The sequence below is a fragment of the Castor canadensis genome, chromosome 13 (assembly GCF_047511655.1).
Source record: "Castor canadensis chromosome 13, mCasCan1.hap1v2, whole genome shotgun sequence".
NCBI lineage: Eukaryota > Metazoa > Chordata > Mammalia > Rodentia > Castoridae > Castor > Castor canadensis.
Window position 1 is genome coordinate 3,124,181 of NC_133398.1, and position 21,055 is coordinate 3,145,235.

Genomic DNA, 21,055 nt, shown 5'->3' on the forward strand with positions numbered 1-21,055 from the left:
TTGGTTTTGGAGCTATTATAAATGTTTTCTTTCTAGTTTCAGTCATGGGAATGATTTTTTAAAGTACATAAGCCATAGTTACTTCTTTGTACACTGACCTCGTGGCGTGTGGCTGTGCCGAACTTACTTGTTCTTGTAGCCTTTGCATAGATTCTTGGAGATTTTCTCATAGACACTGATGCTGCATGAGAACAGAAGCATTTCCGTTTCTTTCTTTTATTTCTTTTTCTTGCCTTATTCCCCTGGCTAGCCTCTCCAGTACAATCCTGTAAAGCAGTAATGACCCTGTGTGCCCTGGCTTTTCTTGATCTTAGAGGAAAGGATTCAGTATTCCATCATTATACAATCATATAATACTGCAATGTCCCTGTTGAGGTTGAGGAAGGTCCCTTCTCTTACCAGCTTGCTAAGAATTTTTCATGAAGAAATGCTGAAATTTGTCAAATGCTTTTGGCTTTGCATCTATCAACATGCCCATATGGTGAATTAGATCGATTGACTTTTGAATGTTGAACCAGACTGGTTTTCCTGGATAAACTCCATTGGTCAGGTGTATTATCCTTTTAACATCTTGCTGGATTTGGTTGACATGATATTTATTGAGGACTTTTGTGTATATGTTCATGAGGGATATTGTTCTATAGTTTCTTTTCTTGTATCTTTGTCTTGTTTCCATATCAGGGTAATACAAACCTCATAAAAAGACCTGGGAAACTATCCCCTCACTTTCTGAAAGAGATTATATATAATTGGTATTGTTTCCTAAACTGTGTGGCAGAATTTGCCAAGAAAGTCATCTAGGACCTAAGTTTGTTGTTGTTGGAAGACTTTTACAAACAAATATTATTTTTTAAATATATATGAGGCCATCCATTTTTTTTTTCTTGAGTGAACTTTGGTAAATATTTTTCAAGGAATTTTTCCATTTCTTCTAAGTTGTAAAACGTGTGGGCATAAAATAAATTATCTTTAATTATCCATTTAGTGTCTATAGGATCTGTACTGATGCTTGCTGTTTTGCTCCTGATATTGGTTATCTGTCTTTTCTCTCTTGTTCTTGGTCATTGTGATCAGAGATTTGTCAGTTAATCTTTTCTTAAAAGAAGCTTTGCTTCTCTCATTGTTTTCTCATTGCTTTTCTGTTTTCAAGTTCATGAATTTCCATTCTTATCTTTACTATTTCCTTCCTTCTGTTTGCTTTGAATTTAGTTTGCTTTTTTTTTTTTTTTAGTTTCCTAAGGTTTCATTTTAGTTTCATTAAGATCTAAATACTTAGGTCACTGATTTCCTTTTTTAATTTAATGGTGTAAGTTTTCCTTGTTTTAGCTATATCATAAAAAACTGTATTTTAATTTGTATTGGATTCAAACAATTTTGACATTTCCCTTGGTCTTAGTTATCCCCTATACAAGCTGAGTGGCCCTGGGAAAGTGGGATCAGTGGGCACCTGGGGATGGGCTGGGGATGGGACTCTGGGGCCCCACGTCCAGTATTCCTGCCGAGTTTCCACACTGCTCCAGACCAATCTCCAGAGAGCAATTCAGGGGAGAGATGGGTCACCCTGAGTGTTCCTCTGCTCAGTCCTCCTCTGACCATTCTGCCTGGTATGGCATTAGGGCCCCAGTCCTCCTGATGCCTGGGTACTTCTTGGTCACCAAGGGCCAACGAGAGAGACTTCACCTCTGTGGCTCTACATCCACTGACCCAAGCATATGGTAGGGACAATGGTCACAGCAACTACACTATAGCAAGGACACTTTCTAACCATCGTCCCTGAGCCCATAGCAGTCCTCTCAGGTAGGAGCATTGGGATTCCTCAGCAGCTCACCCAGCGGGAAGGTCCGTCCTGGGGTGGAATGGCAGATCAGCCATTTGACAGATTCGGAGGTCCCCGGAGCTCAGGGAGAACTCGTTCAGGACAGAGTGAAGCGGGGTGCCAGATCAAGACTAAGCCATGTGTCACCACACTTAGTGAACCCGCCTGCTGGTTCCTATGCAGTTCCTTCTAGTCCAGAACCCGACAGAAATTTGTGTCCTGGAATTACCAGGCAAAGAGTCATTAAAGAGAAATGCCAAGTCTTCAGCCACAGGCAACTGTGACCAGGCATGGCAGGTGGCTCTGTTCCCCAGGCCCAGGCAAAATGATGACCCTCCTGTTCCCCGGGGCTGACTCCTTACAGCTCACAGCCCACAGGGCCCCCAGCAGACACCCTCACAGAGCACAGAGTCATTGTATGGGGCCAAGTTTGCCATGAGGCCTCACAGGCTGCAGGCAGCCCACCCCAGGGCCCTGGCTGCAGGAAGTGCTTCGCCCCCACCCCATACACCAGGCCCCTTGCCCAGCGCTCTCTCCTGGCCCCCTTCTTGCTACGTCAGAAACAGGACCCATGCATCTCCTATTGTCTCCAAGACGCAGAAATTACCTGTGGCATCATGCTCTTGTACCAAATTAGCCACACTTATCTTGAGTGCCCGCTGCCCGCTGCCACCACGGTGGCTGACTCACTCAAAACCCTCAGCAGCGGATGGGCCCTTGCCCATCATCAGCGCAGCGGGCTCGCCTCAGTGGGGGCTTGTTTTCAGGGTGCTGAGTTAAAGTGCATCAGCCTGGGTTCCGGGCTCTCCACCCTCCAGCTCTTGAAAGCCAATTAACTGGCGATAAAATGGAAAACAGAACACAGAAGCCACACTGGGTCCTCAAGGAAGGAGTAGGCCAGCACTCCATCCTCTCTTCAATGGGGGAGGAGACTGCAAGGTGAAAGAGGAGGAGGAAAACAGCCAGGGGTGGTGGGGACTCCGCCTCACTGGTTCACTTCCCCTGGAAGTTTCTGGTGCGATGACAGAGCAAAGGACAAGGGGACTTTCCCAGGGTGTCTAGGGTAGGAGGGCACCAGCCTCATTCCTGCCTTTGCCCACCATGGCCATCCTGCCTCTGGCCCCCCAGTACCCACCCAATCCCTCCACAGCCATCCAAGTTCCCGTCCTGAACCCCACCCCAGATCTTTCCAAAGCCCACATCTGACCACACCTGCCCCTGCCCAGCACCCTCCAGTACCTCCCAGTCTCTTCCTGAGTCTCTGCACCTGGTTCCTTCCCCAGGTGTCCACCTGTGGGAGCCACTTCCCCCAGAAGCCTGCCTAGATGCCAGGCTGCACTTCTGTGCCACACACCTGCTCAGACCCTCTCACTCATCCTGCTGTTGCATGTGTTCTAGTCTGTCCAGACGGGGAGCACACCTGTCCCCTTGACATTGGTCAGGGTAGCTCACAGCCAGTGCTCAGGACCTGGCTGGCGAGCAAGGGCGGCAACGGGAGGCATGCAGGAGTGCTGGACTCTTACCCTCACCCTCCCATTCCCCAATACTGGGAGGGCTGCCAAGCCCTGAGGTTGAGGTGCCCTCCTGCTGTAGGCCAGGCTGGTAGACCCCTGGGAAGGCCCCATCTCAGAAGGAAGGCAGGACCTGCAAACTGCAAACTCTGGGTTCAGAGAACTGCCTGGGTACTCCCAGCACCAACACATGGCGAACCCTCAGGAACACTTGCCACACCCTGAGGGAGCAGAAGAAACCCAAATTGGTCTTGGGAAGGCTGGGGAGAAGAACTCAGGCAGGGTTTCCTTCAGCCAAGGCACAGCACAAAAGCAAGGCTATGCGGGTGCCATCTTGCAGACTCTGGAGGGAACAGGGAGGCACCTGAGCTTGACTCTGAGGGCACTAGGGAGCCGTGAGGGGCTTGAGGCAGGGAGAACCATGGTCAGGACAGACAACTTCTGCAAACCCAAGTCCCATTTCCCCCCAAAGCAGTTTAGACACACCACGTACAGTTGGACTGACAGCAAGCTTCAGGGCTAGTAGTGACCCTGGTCCCAGCTACTCCAAAGACTGGTAAGATCAGGCCACATTTAAAAAGCAGCCTGTCTTCCCTAGAACCCAGCCCCTATGAGCTGTGGACCCAGGCCACCCATTACCAACTGACAGAGGAGCCAAAGTTTCTGCCTGATAGCTGAGCAATGCAGATGAAGCTCCCTGTCACCCGCCACCTGCTGTCTGATTGCTCTCAACACCTGAAAGACTCCTGGGGCTTCCCCCGTGGGTCTGGAACACAGGCTTCTTTCCTCAACTTCAGCCTCGGCAGCTATGCCAGGCCCTCACCTGAGACAGGTGTGTTGCCACAACTGAATGTCACCTGCACCTGGAGAGAGTGAGCCTTGCTGCAGGAGGGGAGTGCTGGAAACAAGGCCCAGAGCCACACACCTGCCACAAGCCCTCACCATGCTGGCCATGAGCACCGCAGGGTGCCACAAATGTGAAGCCCAGGCAGGTCACAGACTCCACACAAAACCCTCTGCAGGGGGTCTCTGTGTCTCATCGTTTTCAGGATAAGGTGGCCACAGAAGGGTATGTCCATTTGCAGGGAAGTTCACTGTTGACACCAGCTTCACCTGTTTCTTTTTCCGTTCTTGTGAGGCTGCTACCTGGTCATCAGCAGCTTTCAGATTCTGACTCTGGCACTGGTGCTGCCTGGAGCCCCACTGCCCTGACAAAGGATCCCAGAGATGTGGAGGCAGTGGGGGCACAGAGGATGCTGGCTGGGGAGGGAGGGACCGGCCTGGGGGCAGAACCAGAGTCACGATCACTGCAGAAGAGAGCTGGGCAGGGAGGGTGTGGCCCAGGCACTGCGCTCAGAGACAAAGTACCCAATGCCCACGCCTCTACCCTGGCTGGTCTCCTGGCCTCCTGGCCTCCTGGCCTCCTCACCAGGCCTTTGGGTCCTGCCCACCAGGCACCCAGTCTGAGCAGCACTATCCTGTCTTTGCACTGAAGAGAGAGAGGGAGGTGTGGAGGGAAAGAGCAGGAGGAGCCTCATGGAGCAGCCCCTTCACACCCCACAGCCAAGGTCCAGGCCACCCCATCACTGCTACCTTCCCAGACTGCCAGAGAAAATAAAGAAGCAATTAGCCCTTCCCTCCCATCGCTCAGGTGTTCCACTCTCCCTGACTGTCCTTCACCTCTCTGTCTTTCTGTCTGACTCTGTCTCCTCTCTCTCCCTTTGGCCCCTCTCCTCCCAGCACTAACAGAGAGGGAGCTGCAGCACACAGCAACAAATCTTGCCTATTATTCCCTCTCCTTTATTTACACCGGGTGCACAGTAGCAATTCAATCTGAAAAAGTGCCGTGTTTTCAGAGGCGTGCAGCCCAAGAAATTGATGTTTGTATTAATCAATCCTGTAGGAGCCTGCAGGGCTCACAGAGGTGCCACGCGAGAGATTTCTTCTATTGATTAATTGAATCCCGCGCAGGGCAGGATGGGAAGAAAATCAAACACTCCAGGCACCTGAAAGCTATGGAGACTGGCCGGGGCCCCCGTGACCTCTGTCCAGCCCGAGGTATGTTTGGGGGCCCCCCCATAGCTTTCTCCTCATCCAACACTGAGGAGGGCTCAGGGTCAGGTCTCCTGGCTCCACTGGTGGGACTAAGGGGTCACCCTCTCTTGCTGGAGAGGTGTGGGGACAGCCCTGCTTCATGCCGCCACCCTCCTGTTGCCTATCTGGGTGGGTGTAAGGCTCTATCCTGAGAGGGCTGCGTGCAGACATGGCCTGTGCAAGCAGAGAGAGGGCAGAGGATGGAGCAGGGGTGGGGCCTCAGCTGGCGCCTCCACGGAGAAAGTCTCTGGGTGCAGGTGCAGAGTGGGTGTCTGCTGGCTCAGCCAGTAGCACTGGGGCCGGCACCCCGATGCTAGCAGCGAGCGAGGACTCGCCTCCTTGCTACGGAAGGAGAGACCTCAACTGACTCTGCGGTAGGCTTTAGCAGGATCTGCTGATGCCCACTCAGGTCCTGAAGCTCCGACCCACAGGACAGCAGGACACCTACTCGGCGTCAAGCACTCTTCATTCCTAGGGGCCTGACAGGTGACCACAGGAACAGGCCATGTCCAGTGGTCCTCACTGGTGGTCAGCACCAGGCAGACAGTGCTTCTCAGACCCATTTTCCAGAGGAGAACACAGAGGTTCCCGCAGGTAATGACCCAGTTAGGGAAGGGTGGGTCCAGGGCCCGAAACCAGAGGCAATCTTCTGTTCCAAGTTGCCTGGCCCAGCAGTCCAAGGACCTGGAGCCTGGACTCAAGGCTAGTCACCCGGCAGGTGGACTGACTCTAGGGCATCCGTGGGAGGTCAGTTCTCTGACCTTCTTGGACGGCTGAAGTAGTTTTTTTGTTTTGTTCTGTTTTCTAGTGGCCCTGGGGATGGCGCCCAGGGCTTCGACATGCTAGGCAAGCTCTCTACCACTGGCCTACACCCCAACTCATGGCTGAAGTTTCACATTTTGGGGAGAGGGTACTTGCCCCTAGACCCATCTCCAAGTCACTCAATTAGTCCTCGTTCCCAGCTGGAGCACCTCCCTGCCTACAACCTCAAGATGCACAAACACCACCCTTTTCCATCCCATCCTGGACATCACTGACAAAGCACCTATGTATGCCCGGGACTGAATTCTCAGAACCTACTGCAATCTTTGTGACAGTGACCGTGTCCTAGCCCATCGGCCCATCTCACAGAGGCAAAAACAGAACACAAGACTAGGCACATCTCCACAGCAGGCACGAGTCAGCAGAAATGGTACCCTCCCCAGGCTGAGGCCCTGACTTCCAGGCCCCTGACCCCAAAGGCCTGGGGGATGGCAGCATTGACATCCCTGTGTCCCCTGCAGTCCTGTGACATGGGGCAGGAGCTGGAGAAAGGGATTCCTGTTCCATCTAGGTCTCTGACTCCCCCTGTGCCCAGACTGTGTCCCCAGCTATGAAATGGGTCTGAAGAAGATTTCAACGTCCTGCTACTTAGGACACAAGCTTAGAAGCAGGATTTAGCCACTGTCAGATGTGGCCTTGTCCAGAGCAAGCCTGACCTCCAAACAGCTTGGTAGAATGTGCTCAAAATGGTTCAAGGAACTGTGCCTGCCTGTGAGGGCACCGGGCAGGGGAGCCGCTGACAGAGCTATGTCAGGGTGCACACCTGTCATCCCAGCTGCTCAGGAGGCTGAGGCAAAGCGTGGCTTCAGCCCAGGAGTATGAGACCAGTCTGAGCTCCACAGCAAGGCCCCACCAGAAAAACAAATGAAAAAACCCCACAAAGGCGCTCTAGGGTCCTATTGTCATGGACACTCATGACCTGCGCCCCGGCTGGCACTTGTACTTGCTGTGGCCCTTCGGGGGACTCTGTGTGACATGAGGCACTCAGCAAAGGCGCCCGGCCCACCCGCCAGACAGGAAAGGAAGTGGATTCTCTAGGATGACCAAAGGCCTCTTAAAAAAAACTGCTAATTGGGTGACTTTTGCCCCATTTCCTCACACACAGTCCCCCCGACACACACTCTCATATCTTGTTGATTTTCCAACAAACAAAACACAATCTCTGTTTCTGCAACAGAATGTCCTGTTTAGGTGGACAGGAGCCAGCAGGGATGACCCTGAACTGTCCACCACAAAATGCATTTCCAGGAAGAGTTCACTGGACCCGGCCGAAAGCCCCATTGCACGGAATGCTTCACAAAGCAGCCCTCCACCCCAGCCTTGCCCAGGCTGCACCCTTCAAACTGCCCAGCACACACCCCAACACGACCTCCATCAAGGAAAGAGGGGCTTGACCATGTAGATATAAAAATTAACATGCCCAAAGGTGAGTGGGGGGCGGCTGAGGCAGAAGGATCCAGAGTTCAAGGCCAGCCTGGAATATGTAGCCAGGCTGAGACCCTGTCTCAAAATAAAACACCAACAGAAAAAAATAACATGCAAAAGGGAAAACTAAATCACAAAGCTAAGTTAAAGGAGAAAAGACAAACTTAGAAAAATATACTAAAACATGAAGAGTTCCAACATGGACTGGGAGTGTGGTTCAAGAGGTAGAATGTGGGCCCTGCAAGCACAAGGCCCTGAGTTCAGACCCCAGAACCAAAAAAAAAAAAAAAGCCCGTTCCAATAAATGCATAGAAAAGATGGCTGTCCTGTTAGAGGGAGAGCTAGTGACAGGCATGAGCAGCCAGTCACAATGTCCCAAGACGTAACAAACAGAAGGACAGAGCCTGGTGAGCTCATGCCTGTCTCCCCAGCCCTCGGGAGGCTGACAGGAGAGTCTCAAGCTCCAGGCCGGCCAGCGGTGCACAGGAGACCTTGTCTTGTAATGGACAAAACATCTCCTTACCCCCCGCAAACGGTCAATGTTTTACGCTAACTGCCACAATTGGCAGGACGATGGCAGCATCCAGGTGCCCTGACGTGGATCTAGAAGGAGACACATCCATCTTTGCGCAGACTCTGAGGCACAGGTGGCCCCTGTACCCAGCAGTTTCTCCGCTGCTCTCCCCCTCGGAGAAGCCGGCAGGATGTCTGCTGGGTGTCGATGTTGGTCGTGGCGGACGCATTCAAACGGTTCATGAGTGGGCTCCACCACCACTGCTTAGGTGCATCGTGCAGCTCTTACTGCACTTTATACAGTGTAAATCTCGTGGCCATTTTAGGTCATGTCAGAGAAAATCTCATCAAGGATGATATGAAAAAGTGAGGTGGCAAGTGGTAAGGAGACAGCCCTGGTGACAATGACTACACACCCTGAAAACATGGGTGTATACACACAAACACACTCTCTCACAGCCCACACCACACACGGTCACACAGACCCCTCCCCCACACTGGGGAAAGTCATGTCTGACAGGCACCCAATGACCCAAAGGATGATTTGAGTGGTCTGCAGGGGGAAGAATTAATTTTCTCTTTTTTACTTTGATAATCATTCTCTCTCTCTCTCTCTCTCTCTCTCTCTCTCTCTCTCTCTCCCTCCCTCTCGGCTGTACTGGGGTTTGAACTCAGGACTTCATGCTTGCTAGGCACTCTTACTACTTGAGCCACTCCACCAGCCCTTTTTATTGTGATGAGTTTTTTCAAGATAGGGTCTCTCTCTTTGCCCAGGCTGGCTTCAAACCTTGATCCTCCTGATCTCTGCCTCCTGAGTAGTTAGGATTACAGGCGTGAGCCACCGGTGCCCAGCTGTTCGTTCTGCCTTTTGAATAGTGACTCTATGATGCTTTCACAATGAACCCTAAACATCGCTGCCTTTCCAAACCCCAGGCACTGGCCAGGGCTGAAGAGCTGCTCCTAGAGAGTTCCACGTGTGTTCTGGAACTGGTCATGCCCCTGGCCTCTGTTCCCTCCTGGAGCAATGTGACACCAGAGCCCACCACATCTCTGAGGGGAAATTGGAGCTCAGCTGTGACCTGCTCAGGGGTTGGCCTGTCACGTCTCAGTCACAGGCCCATTAGCCATGGCCTTGAGCTTGAAGGTAAATCATCTCACCTGACAGCTGCTCCTCCCTCAGTCCAGCCACAGAAATTGATCTTTCCACGCCAGCCACCTGTCAAGCACCTGGGCGGGTGGCACCCACATCACAGGTGAAGACAGTCCTCAGCTGGCATCTTGGAGACACCTGCAGAGGGACCTGACACAGAAAGAATCCTTCTTCTTCTCTGCCCTTGACCCCTGCACAGGTGGCCTAAGAGCCCACACAGGAAGCCCCTGCAACTTGTGGATAACCCCCACGCCAGGCCTCGCCAGGCCTCCCTCTCTCTCCTTGGCTCTCACTGCTGCCCCACCTCGAGCCCTGGTTGCTGGCCACCCCTCAGTTGTGGTCTTGAAGCCCCTCAGATCCTACCTTTGCCACAAGGCTCCTGCTCATGTCCACTGGCCAGGACACAGGGAATGGGCACATGGCTGGCCAAGAGGTGGTGGGGAGATGATGTCCAGCATGGGTACACCTAGTAGGGATTCAGGTCAGCTCAGAGGGTACCCTGGAAGATGAGCGAACCATGTAGATTGAGACCCTGAGGCAGAAAGAGTTGAGGGTGCTGGAGGGGTGGGAAGAAGGGTGGGGCTGAGCACAGGGTTGGCGGAGCTGAGAAACTCTGCCTGTCACCTGAGCAGATGGACAGTTAACAGTGCGTTTGAAGCACAGAATACACCCAGATTCTACGGCCTGGGAGCCCCTTAGCTGGAGTAGCCTAACTCCTTCTGGAAAACTAAGACTTCTGCCAAAGTGGCAAAGGCCGTGAGACTCCCCAGCAAGGACCTCGAATGTCATACACAGTGGTCTCCTCAAGGATGAAAAAAGACTGGCCACAGAGCAGGGCCACCATGGGGTCCTGGCTCAGGTCGGAGGGCTGCTTTGCCTGGAGGGACAGAACCCTGGGGGCTGGCACAAGAGTGGCCACAGAGCTTAAGGTGCCATCACAACCATGTGCTGCCCACCTGGCCAATCTTCGTGAAGCCCCAGTGGATAGACGCAGGGAGGCTTGGTGAGCATAGCAGGCTGAGTGTGGATCCAGAAAGATCCATCCTAGAAAAAAAGGCCTTTGCAGCTGTGAATAAGTAAGGATCTTGAGATGAGATCAGCCTGGATGAGGGCAGGCCCTAAATCCAATGACACGTGTCTTTATGAGAGACAGTGGTGGGGGTTCAGAAAGAAGAGAAACCACAGGAAGACCAGGTGGAGGTTGAACTGACGCAGCCTCAAGCCCAGGAACACGGAGACCCTGGAGCTGGAGAGGCAGGAAGGACCCTTCCTGGAGCCTTGGGAGAGGGTGGCCCTGCCACATCTTCATTTCAGGGAGAATACATAAATTCTCTGGCCTCAAGCCCAGGTCATGGGCCTTTCTTGCCACAGCCCCAGGAAACTCCTGGGCAAAACAGGGACCCAGCCCTGGATGTAGGGCCCAGGTCTAAGCTCCAGACCACCCTGGCCAGAAAGCTTGGAGAGTAGAGCCAGGCCCCATCTTGCCCTCATCACAGCATGCAGCCCCCGTGACCAGCCACAGCTGTTGCAGGAGGTGCTGGGGACCCCTCACGGTTTGAGCACGCACAGGCCTAGCGTTGGCCGTTCCTCTGTGGCACCTGCAGGAAGCTGCGATGTCAGCAGGGCTTCAAATGGCAGGAACTGAGGGGCCACCAGGCAAGGCCATGATCACTGGGTCAGGGTCAGGACACTCGGGAATACTGAGAAGACCAGACCAGCAGAGGCAACATCTAAGCCCTCCCGCCATGGATCTTACAACTCACAGACAGTGCCGGTGGGGCTGGGCACAAAACTTGAAGGATGACCCCCCACGATCCAGTGCCCCCATCTGCTTCCTCCTTCCCAAACAAGGAGACTCCCCAGTCTCCTGGTGCACAGTCAGCCTCCCCAAGTGGACACTGCCAGCCTTCACTGCCATCGTAGTGGAGGGAGACAGTACAAGGGGGGGCTACTAGAAAGGGACCCCCACTTCCTACTCTAGGCCAAGGAACAGCAGGGGGAGGGGCCTCAGGGGCTTCACTCACCAAGGGCAAACTTGGGAATTACTGCCTGCTTTGTGAAATGATGGGGTCCCTGCCTACAGTCCCCAGACTTCCTCTTCCCCTCAGAGCTTGGGCACGGATATCCAGTGAATGCATCCAGACCCAAGTCCCCAAATTCCAACCTGGGCAGTGGGGAGGGTTGCTGGGGGGCAGCTGTGTGACACAGCTCTGTGCCAGGCTGACACCGCTCTGGGAAGCACAAGCAGCCCTGCAGTCTCCCAGGCACGGCGCTGGGACTTGGGCAGGATGGATGCCTGGCACCACAGCATTGAGAGGCTGGCACGGCAGCTAGTCACCTGCATTCTTCATAGGGACAGGGCCTTTTCATCTGCCACTAACCAAAGCCCCCATGTGGGGCTATGGCAACCCTCTGAGGCACCTTCCCCACGCCCAGCTTCATAGTTGAGTGAAGGGCTCAGAGAACAGGGCCGGCCCTGGGGTGCCGAGGCTCGTGCAGAGTAGAGCCGGGCATCCTGGGCAACCAGTCAGCAGCATTTGCCCTGCAGAGTTGGATGCTGGTCTCAGCCCAGTGCCAGGTACCAGAAGGCCTCCCTGTCCTGCCCAGGGATGGACCACCCAGGCAAGGAGCAAGGAGTCCACCTGGTGTCCAGGAGTGTGCATCCTGCCTCCTGGCTCCTTGAAGGGCAGCACTTGTCTGCAGAGTCCTAGGCCCACGGCGATGACCAAGCTGCTCCTCGGTGACAGAAGTTTGGGAAGCATAGGTGAGCAAGAGACATTTCTTCCACACAGGACTTCTCAGAGCCTTTAGCCATGCTGTATGCTGGCTCTCAGGGAGAACCATGAGCAGGCCTTCCTACATCTTTGGCCTTGGGTCCCTATAGAGGGAGGGAGGAAACCCTGCAGATGTGGGTCACCAGCCTCGTGCTCTGCTGGAGAGCAGAGGCGCCTGGCCTCTGCAGTCAGCGGAGCTACCTTCATCCTCATTCCTTGCTGGCTGGGCTCCTCTCCGACCTTCAGCTTTCTCCTCTATCACAAGGAGAGAGTTGTGCCCAGCGCCCAGGGGCCAGAAACATCATCAAGCAGGCTCTGGGGGACATGGCACAACAGAGAAAGGCGGAAGCTGGCTCCCCCTTTCCTCCCAATCAGCCATCTCTATCTGGCAGCATTTTAACTCAGTTTTCCCAACTTCATCGTTAAGGTGGGTGTTGGCACCCACAGAAAGGGTCTGTGACACGCCATCACTGTCAGTGCTGCCTGACCCTGGAGTGCATGGTAGGTGCAGAACTGCTGGGGACAGGGCAAGGAGAGAGCAGCTGCTGGGCTGGCATGACCAGCACTCCGCCCAGGCTGTCTGGGTCCCTCCCATGGCACTGGGGATGGACCTCTTCTTGGAGAAGAGGCTTTAGCCTCCCACCCAGGCTCAGAGCTGCCCCCAGGGTAAGTCCTCACAGCCTTGGAGAGCAGCGCAATCCCCCCCTCCCCAGGGAAGAGCTGCCCAAAGTGGCACCTCAGCCCAGAGCCAGCCCCTCTCCAGGGTATACTGAGGCTATGCCAAGCCTCGGAGCCCAGGAAGCTCCACTCAGGACCAGGATGGGGTACCTGGAGTGACACCAGGCTGACTGACATGTCAGCACTGTGTCAGGTCTTTGGGACCGACCTCAAGAAACTTCCACAGACTTCTCCAGCCTGGCCAGACCCAGCCCCTCTCCTCAGCCAGCAGATACCCAGCACCTGCCTTTGCTCACACTGGGCACCTGCGGTCCTCAACCAGTGTCTACTGGCTGCCCACCATCCACCCCGGCCATGCCATACACAGGGTGCCGGTGGGACCACAGTGCTAAGGCCTAGGTTGCCACTTCTGCCCAGACCCCGCACCCAGGGCTACCGCAAAGCTCTCAGAAGCTGGACTCTGCTCCAGGAAGCAGATTTGTCCCAGCAACCTGCCTGCTCTGTGTGGTCTCAGGCCAGCGGTTGGCCATCTGTGCTTCAGGCTGCTCACCTGTGAGATGTGAGCAGCAGCCAGGCCCACCTTGGGTTAGCCCAAGTCCTCATAGTGGCTTGATTCATGGAGCCTCCTCCCTCCTGGACCCCCAGGGGTCTTGTGGCTCTTGACAAACCAGACATGAAAACTTCCCTCCTGGATCCTTGCCTTCCTGCCTCTGCAGCCACAGCTGAACTTCAGAAGGTGCTAGGAGTTGTTCCCTCATCTGTCCCCAGTCCACAGCCACAAACCCCCATGGAAACAACTGAATGAGGGGGAAATCAAGCAAGACCCCTCTTCAGGCTGCCTCTGCAGTCTACACGCAGCCCAAGAAGGTCCCAGAAGCCTTGAGCCAGCTTCTGGAGGGTAGCTGACTTGTGTCTGAGTTTTGCCTTGTCTTGCAGGCCCCTGGCTCTGCCCCTCCCTCCCTTGGGCCCTGGAGAAACTCCCAGGGAGCCGGGTTTGGGATATTTATATCCCGGAGGAAGGGCAGCCTCGGCACTTGGTCCACACAAGGCTTCCGGTCCATCAGCTGTGGGGGCCAGGGCAGGACAGGAGAACTGCAGAGGCAGCTGGGTCAGGCAGGAAAGGTCTCTGGCCAAATGCCGACACTGGGAACATGCTGCCCCTCCACCCCCCACGTCCGGGGGTCAGCGGTCACTTTATTAATAGAGGCCTCTGAGGAGAGGCTTCGTCCCAGCAGGCGGTCATCAACTCCCTGCACGGGCTGAAAGGCAGTTGTGGGCAGGCCTGGCCAGGGGCCTAGGATGACCCTCGGAGGCAGGGTTACGTCACCTCTGTCCAGAGGCACCACAGGCACTGCACAGGAAGGAGAAGCGGGTTTTGAGATCCATCATCTCCCCTCCTGGACAGTGGGCACAGTCCAACCTCACTGTAGCACATGGGAAGAAATGGCCTGGACAACGGCCTGTCCCCAGGATATCGGCGGCAAGACAGAAGTGTCCCCACACTAGGAAAGGTCCTACTTTAAGCCACTTGGTCTTGTAATATACACAGAAAACTGCAACATTGCCCAACAAAAAGGCTTGGTCCAGCCCCTCCTTTGTCTTCTGCACAGCCCGGCCCTTTCAGGGGGAGTTAGGCCAAACCTTGAAGCAGATAAACCATCCGGCCAATTGTGTCCTCTCCGCTGTCTTCTCAGGGCCTCTCACTCACTGGAAGTGACAAAGAGAGAAGTCACCACCATGGGGATGATCCCAATGAACAGAAGTGCAAACTGCGCCCTGGGAAGAGCCATTTCTAAGATTAGGACAGTTGTGTTTGCATTTTAATCCTGCTCTGTGTGTGGTGTGAAATGCTCTGTTCTACAGAGAACCGTGTGTGACACAGAAAAACGAACTTCTTCAAAGAGCCAAACCACAGGTGTCCAGCCTGCACCTGGTGTCCCCGCATGGCAGCACTTATGGACCCTGCACATGGCGGGCCACCAGTCCAAGACATCTCCCAACACCCCCCTCCCCACCTCTGGGGTTCTAGACCCCACTGCCGGCCACAGGTGTCACCTTCATGAACCCTGTAAACACTGTGAGCCTCAGTTTCTCTATCAGGAAAATGCAATAGCCACAGCCCGCCTTTCCTAAGCCCTCCCCAGGACCAAGCTAGGAAGTGGCAACTGTAGCTCTGCGATCAGTCCCTTCAGGGGAGGAAACTGAGGCACAGAGCAGGTAGATGACCTGCCTGAGGCCACAAACAAGTGTGAGTTAAGAAAGTTGGCTCTGCCCCAGGGCTGAGACTTGGCAGGGGGAGTATACAGCCCTTGGCCCAGGCACCAGTGTGGATGGTGCCCGTGCAGCCTGAGTGGGGCGAGCCTGCCCCCAGGTGGACAGTACTGGAATCGCCCAGCCAGGCCCCCCATGAGAGGAACACTGTCTCTATTTATCAGGCATTCTCAGGTGCTCTCCCTTTCAGCAGTCTGACACTGGATCCCATCACCTGCCATGCCTCTTCCCCCAAAAAATGAAAACAGAGGCGCCGGAAGAACCTAGCTTGGGCAGCCCACCAGTCACCACCAGGCCAGGGTCACCCAATTCCAAACGCCACCTTGGTATTAGCCTTGAAACTGACACTCTGGGCCCCAGCAGTCATTGCAAAAGGATCATGATGGCCTCAGGAGGGTCCTGGGTCACCAAGGCCTTCCATTCCAGGAGGCAGTAAGTCCATAGGGCCTGGCAATGTCACCTGACTCTGCCGCTCCTCTCGGGAGCCTCTCATAACCTTGGAAAGGCCTTTGGGGCCAGCTGGCCAGCAGGAGTGGAGGACTGTAAGCTGGAGGTGGGCAGGATGGGAACCTGCCTCACCCACGAAACCCACAAAGGCTGCTGGGAGACTGTGACTCCCAGAAACACCCACACACCGTGTCCCGGCTCTAGTCCACCCCCAGTCTCCAGGTCCCACTGTGGCTCTGGCTCCACCCTCCTTGGTGTTGCCCAGAGCGTCTGTTGTCAGCTCCTATAGTCTCTGGTGAGAAGATTCCCAAATTCTTTGTGTCCCATGTGGAAGCATCCAGGCAGGACATGTGGGTGTGGTAAGGGAAGGAAGAGTTTATTAAAGGTTAGGGGAAAAGTTACAAACAGCCATGGTGAGCCAGCTATGAGGCAGAAGCAGAGAAAAGAAAGTTCTTCCTCTTTCCAGGTGCTTTTAAAACCTGCTCTGATTCCTATTATTGCTTATACTCTCTCTACAACAAAATTAGAAATAAGGGCAAAATAGTTTCTGCAGGGTATTGAGGGGGGGGAGCGGGAGGGGGCGGAGTGGGTGGTAAGGGAGGGGGTGGGGGCAGGGGGGAGAAATGAACCAAGCCTTGTATGCACATAGGAATAAAAAAAAAAAAAAAAAAAACCCTGCGCTGACCTATGGGAGGTCCCCGGGCTGGGGTATGGCTGGTTTGAGTTGTCCCTGGGCCAGGGTGTGAATAACCCGCACATGTTTGCTATTGAACAGAAGCTCAGGGAAAGTTCAATTGAAATACTATACGAAGTCATAAATGTTTTAAGAGTCTGGAACTTTTCTTATCTCAGTCTGCCTCACTTCCAGTTACGAGGAGTGGGTCACCCATACGGCCTAGAGAGGGAAATGGCCACAGCCAAGAGCCCCACCTGACCTCAGCTTCCCTCCAGCTACCTGAGTCCTGATTCGCTGACTTAACCCGGACACTTTGGATTAAAGCAGAAACTTTATCCAAAGTCCTGGGGCCTGGGGATGAGTGTTGTCAGCGGGCCGATGCAGCTTTCGGCTCTGAAAAATGGGAACCACCGTCTGAGCCTTGCATTCAGTTTATTTTGTTGAGTGCTTCCTGGGGCTGCTAGGGCGCAGTTGAACTGGTCTGGGTTTGCGCCTCAAAGTCTTAGAGTCTAGGCCTGCAAATCCAGAGGCTGCCATCAGGGGGTGTCAGGGGGGAGTTTGAGCATGATTAGGCCAGAGAAAAGCGGGACTGGGGGCCACCTCCCCAACAGCCTCCCTCTCCTCTGTCCTCTTTCCTTCCCTGGCTCTTTCCTTCCCAGAGCACAGAAACCAATGCCACCAGCACAGATCCCGTTTAGACGACACAGGTGACTGAGGAGGTTCATCCCCCAAGTCCTGGTTTTCACAAGCCCATTCCCCTCAGAAAGAAAGGGAGGTAGGGCAGGTGGCAGGGCTAACAAGTGTGAGGCCCTGGCTCAACCCCGGCCCCCCCGCCCCCCGTACTGCAAAGCAAAGAAAGAAAAGGAAATGCTGCGATTCTAACACAGGATTCTCAGTTTTCTTCTCTTGTTTCATGGGGCAAGGTCACTAGTCAGGAAACACTGCTTCATGGACAAACGACAGGAACGCCCCTCCCCTCTTACCAGGGTTGCCAAATTCTGCAAATAAAAACACAGGCCGCTCCAGCCAATGTGAATTTCAGAAAATAAGTTGCAATGAATAATTCCCATGAAATATGGGACATAGTTACTCTTGAAAGTCATTCATTGCTTATCCAGGATCCCTGGTTAGCCGGTGTATCAGATTCAAACTAGCGACTCCACCATGGTCCTTGGTAGAAGAGGTGTTCAAGGGTCCAGGGCTTCCACAGGGCAGGACAAGAACCCAACTGCAACTCCCTGGGGTGGCTGCCTGGGTCCTGTCCCAACCACTCCAGTGACAACCTGCTAGTACCAACGGGCAAATTCCTTCCCTCCCCAAGTTTTTGGGTGGGTATAAAATGAGTAGGTCAGTGAGGTGACCTCACCTTTTCTTACTTCTGGAACTTTCTCCATTTGCAGCCTAAGATTTCACCCAGGGGCCTTTAAGGATGGCTGTTGGGGAGAGAGACTCAAGTTCAGAGGTGACCACTGTGGTCACATTGTCTGTCCTCCTGCCCCAGTGCAGGCTCCGAGGGTTTTCCCAGTGTCCCTGGCTCCCTAGGAGTTGGGTGAGGCTGTGCCAGAATTGAGGCTGAAAGCCATAGACCTTGGCGTAAGAAGACCCGTACTGACCAGGCACGAATTCAACAAGTGCTGTGGTCCTCCCTGTGAATTGCGGTCAACAGGACAGAAGGTGTTTCCAGAGTTCAAGGCCTGGGGCAGCAATGGACACCAGAAAAGCAGTCTCAGACGACACAACCGACAAACAGGCCTCCGCTCCTCACCAGCCCTGTTCCAATCCATCACTGTCCTCACTCCAGGTGACACCGGGCCTCCTGCTGCCCTGCAGACCTACCTGAGGTCCCCGCATGGCACTCCCAACCACAGGTCTCAGCTGACTCTGGGGTCCAGCTGACACTGGGTGCCCAGATGCCCAGACAGCAACCTCTCGCCTCCTACTTTGGTCAGGTTCCTATCTAACAAATGGGCTTTCCCTGGAACCTCTCAAAAAAAGACTAGAGGCAGGGCCAGGCTGGCCTTCTGCGGGCTGTGTCCACCCCAGTCTGCACCTGCAGCGCCCTGGGGACACACCCGACACACTCCCTCACAGACTCAGCCCCTACCCTGGTCTCTAGGGCTGAAGAAGATTACGAAGGGTCTTAACAAATTAGGTGGGTTTTGTTTGCTTTTGGAGACAGCATCTTGCTGTGTAACCCAGGCTGGACTCAAACTTAGGATCCTCCTGCTTCAGCCTCCAGAGCACTGGGATTACAGGGCTGCACCACCACTCCCGGCTACATTGCTTTTTTCTAGGGAACAACTGGGAACACGCACATCCAGAAGAGCATAGAGAAATAAATACAGCGGGTCATTCACAGCTTCCAGTGCTCTGAGACCCTGAGTTGGCCCGGTGGATCTCTGCACGTTCCACATGTGCACACACCCGCGTATGTACAGATTTGTGTGCATATACGCGCATGTGCAGGGCCACACATGCGTGGGGAACCTGTGCATGTTATAGGCACTGGACCCTGTGTGCACACGTGTGCACGCGCGTGCCTGCAGGCACACAAGCGTGCCCTGCGCAGCTGGGGACACATGACACCATCATATTTTTACAACCAGGCTGCTAAAGGTTTTTTTTTTTTTTTTTTAATCAATCAGAAAAATCCTGAACCCGAGTCCCCTAGAGGCGGGCGCAAGAGCAGGGAGCCCGGCTGGGCACAACACAGTCAATTCCAGACTGACATCGAGGTCGCGCGCGGCTAGGAGCCGAACTCTCCGCGCGGGGCTCGAACCCGCGGCCAGAGCAGGCTCGTAGTGGACCCGGACCTGGACAGAAGCCCGGAGCATGCGCAGACGGCATCCCCCGCCCGCAGGCTCTCAGCACCACACACAGTTCCGGGCGAAGGGCCGCTTCCGGAAGTTCGTGGAGGGAATCTTCCGACACTCGTCCTCTGATTCGTTAGCGGCCACTTCCACTTCCGCAGACAGTTCCGTTCCTCTTCCGGCTGTCTGCAAGTGTGTCCCCGTAGGACGTCCGCGCCCGCCCTGTTTTGTTTCCGGGGGAATCTGCTTCGCTGAAGAACGCTCGGGACTTCCGGTGCTCTTCTCCGCCTCTGATTGGCTATTTTTATGAATAATTAGAGCATCGAGAAAAAGAATGTTTTATTTACACATTTAAACTAATAGAGGTGATCGAATGTGATCCTATGGATTTCTACTGATGTGGGTATTTCCACTAATGCCTCTGTAATGGACGAGCAGAAAGTCACCGTCACCGTAAAGTGTAGCGTCTTTAGGTGCCTATATAGCGAGCAGGCGGGGCCGCAGCCGTGTTGTATGAAAGGAGAGAAGGTTAGCACTCCCCTTGACAAGGATGGAAGAGGCCCTCGGGCCTGACAACACGCATACGGTTAAGGCACTGCCACCTACTTCGTGGCATCTAACCACTGTTTTTTTTGTTGTTCATGGCCCTCCACTATTTTTCCAAAGTTTCTCCTAACCACCTTGCATCAGCCCTGCCAGCTGTGTCTGCATCCAGTCACGTGGGTCGACAGGCGCGGTCCGCTAGGAGGTGCCCTGAGTACGCAGGCCAGAGTTGGGAAGTAAGTGAGGTCAGCCTGGTCAAGGGTAGGCAGGATTTGGGGGCGAATCCCTGCTGGCCGAAGGGCCTAACTAGTTTACATTTTTTTCCTCTCATCAGCTTTGGGACATTGAGGCCTCACTAAAACCTGACGGAACTTTGCGATCAATATTCATTCAAAGAACAGCAGGCACTGAGCAGGTGCCTTCCATCAGACACAGTTCCAGGCATGGAAATGACCTTACCAGGGGAGCTCCTGTAGACCATCCCAGAGTCTCAGCTGCCCTGGAGATGAGCTCTGTACCAGCAGAGGAACCCAGCAGTTTTGCACAGGGTGGTGAGGATGGCACAGTACAGGATGCCTCTCTGTTGACTAAAGGTGAGCCATCAGGCCAGGTGCAAAGGCCAGTGTAAGTATGCAGAGGCTGGCACAGGCCTGGGAGGCAGGGAAGAGGGAGCAGAGGACAGGCCATCTGAGGGGCCCAGGGGCCCTTGCAAGGACTTAAGGTGTGGTTTGCTCAGCAAGGGGAGACCCTGAGGATATCCCAAAGGTGAGGGACAGAATTTAACTAGGCATTCCTCTGGGTGCCACAGTGGGGCAGGTAAAAAACGGCTACTGGGAAAGTCAGCAGGGAGTGTGGCCAGGACAAGGGATGAGAGTAGTGAGAAGCAGCCACTTCGTGGGGGCATTTCCAAGGCAAGGACTTGCTGACAGTGTGGAGGGCAGCAGAGAGGGCAAATGCCAGTTTATTCCACTGGGCCACCAACTCGGATAGGAAACTTGCAGGGGACAGAACTGTGGCCACAGGACAGTTGTGGACAGCCAGGCTGCAGGAGCTGGGCTCCTGTCCACCGCATGGATCACCCCACTTAGGAGGTGTAGACAGAGACCCGAGTGGATATGAAGCCTGGCCCCGGGTGTTCTGCAAACAGGGAGACTGGAAGCAACCGTCATGCAGACCTAACCAACAGGCTCCAGGCAGCTTCCCTTTGTTGTGACCTGCTGGCCCTTCCCCTTGTGTTACCCTGGATTTCCAGCCCCCAAAAGCCTCATCTGAACTCTCCCTCTCCTTCCCTGAACAGGCTAGTGTCATGGAAAATTGACCTTGAAGCAGAAAACAGAAAAAAAGTAAACACCCCTGTGCAGTCTGAGGCCACGTCCTCTCTAGGCCTTCGGTGGCTCACTGACAACTTTAAATGGCAGAATGTTGTCTGTACCCAGTGGTGTGCGTGTTGCCCTGCGGATCGAGTCATTGCCAGCTTGAATGTCTGCAACTCACCTGTGCCTGCAGTGCTCCGAACATCTCACAG

At 54.3% G+C, this 21,055-nt stretch overlaps 1 non-coding gene across 1 annotated transcript; it reads left to right on the forward strand.

Moving 5' to 3' along the window:
* Positions 1-19,493: 19,493 nt before the first annotated feature.
* On the forward strand, positions 19,494-19,619 carry LOC141416032 (U6atac minor spliceosomal RNA). The gene has a single exon (XR_012440959.1). It is a non-coding gene; the product is annotated as a U6atac minor spliceosomal RNA (small nuclear RNA).
* The last annotated feature ends 1,436 nt before the right edge of the window (positions 19,620-21,055 follow it).